Source organism: Vicia villosa, unplaced genomic scaffold (assembly GCF_029867415.1).
Source record: "Vicia villosa cultivar HV-30 ecotype Madison, WI unplaced genomic scaffold, Vvil1.0 ctg.000252F_1_1, whole genome shotgun sequence".
In the NCBI taxonomy this organism is placed as follows: domain Eukaryota; kingdom Viridiplantae; phylum Streptophyta; class Magnoliopsida; order Fabales; family Fabaceae; genus Vicia; species Vicia villosa.
This window is the reverse complement of record NW_026705105.1, coordinates 132,987-134,743: the sequence shown is the minus strand read 5'-3', so window position 1 is coordinate 134,743 and position 1,757 is coordinate 132,987. Positions and strand designations below refer to the sequence as shown.

The 1,757-nt window shown below is 29.7% G+C and overlaps 1 long non-coding RNA gene across 1 annotated transcript; it reads right to left on the bottom strand.

Moving 5' to 3' along the window:
- Window positions 1-218: 218 nt before the first annotated feature.
- LOC131625963 (uncharacterized) lies at window positions 219-1,515 on the bottom strand. The gene is made up of 2 exons (XR_009290993.1): window positions 800-1,515; window positions 219-668 (listed from the first exon to the last, which is right to left on the bottom strand). It is a non-coding gene; the product is annotated as an uncharacterized LOC131625963 (long non-coding RNA).
- Window positions 1,516-1,757: the final 242 nt, after the last annotated feature.

The window sequence follows — 1,757 nt, the reverse complement described above, 5'->3', positions numbered from 1 at the left end:
AGCGCTATTAAAGCTCCTGCTTTCATAGGTAGGTTACCTTTAATAGCGTTTTTGAGCGCTATTAAAAGTTAAGTCTTTAATAGCATTTCTCATTAAGCGCTAACATAACTTAATTTGCTACTACCTTAATTTAACAAGATTTAATAGCGTTTTTCCTAAAAGTGCTATTATAAACCCTATTAAATAAAATAAAAAATCTTCAAATAAATAGTCAGAAATCTCATAAATAATATAGATTAATCAATTATATGAATATTCTCACTAATAACAAATAATAAAATAACTAAAAGTTACTAATGTACATAACAATATATAAACTTACAAAGGAATCATATCCCTAATTTTCAAATTTACTCTACATAGTAAAATTAGTATCTAATCTTCCTTTCTCCCATCTTCATTAGTGTTCGAAAATAGGTATTTTGTTTGGTCACGAGCACAAAAGTTATCTGGAATAAAGAAGCTGTGTGACTTGAGTTCATCTTACATTCTCCTTCAAATTATACGGGACACCCAAATAAAAGCGAAAATCTCCTAATGAGAGTTACTGTTTTAACCTTTAATTTCCTTTGGGGAATGCAAGCATATTCTTAAAACCACCTTATAAGACAGTGATTTTTGGAACTTATTTGAAAGCATGTTAACAATGTTGGGGAAATCAGTATTACCTGTTAAAAGAACGTTAAAATATATTCACCGATAGTAAAGTAAGATATTTCAAGTTTTTTTTGAAAGTACTATAAAACAATCCATTAATAATACTTCAAATTACATCAAAATGAAGAAAAAAAAGAAGTACCTGATTTTTGGTGGGAATGGAAATATTGGAATAAGAGCCTTTCCATCTTATAAATGGCCAGTCAGGTAGGAACTAGGCAGAATCCTATATTTCACTAAAATTTAGCCTTTTAATAGTAAATATCAAATCCTTATAAGAGATCATACCATTAGTAAGTGCATGCTACAATTGACATAGCCAATATAAAAATATCAACCCTGAATATATTACCAAGAGATTTTAACAACATTTATAAGCGTGTATATGTTAGTTCAAGTTAATTAAAGTAAGCTAATTATCAAAGAATGATAAAAAAGAACCGGAAGGAACATGAAATATTCAAAAAGGTAATCTTGTATCACTTATAAAGATGTGTGAAAATTCACACATATCAACTAAAGGACACGTAAAACCATGTTATTGAATGATAAAAGTGCAATTGAAAGAATTCATACTATTTGAGGCCACATATAACTACTTAAATTATCTTCAACAAAGACTCACACGTGGGTATATTTTAAAAAATGATAAAGTTGTAGGTCCATATTCTCCAGATAAAGTAACTGTCCTATGTCATGAGAACAAAATGGGAATAAATTTATATTTCAATAAGATGATAAATCACAATTACATCATAAGCCTATATGCAAGAGATATTTTTTAGCAAATTAACTTCAAAAGTTACATTGGCCATCCAACTAAACAAAGTTGACATCAAGATATTCCTTTGATATGAGTGCTAAGTTTTTGAAAATGACGCCATGATGCACATGAGGAAGAAGATACTAAAAACTCCCCCTCAAACTGAGAACTATGCTAAGACACAGATTAACACCTTCTTCTAGAGCATAAGAGGAAACACGCCAACAGAAACAAACACTTGAACTATCCATTCACCGAAATAGAGAAACCAAACCTCTATATTGGATAACTCAAAACACAGGACACAATTTGTGTTCAGAACAAAAACAAGGCAGAA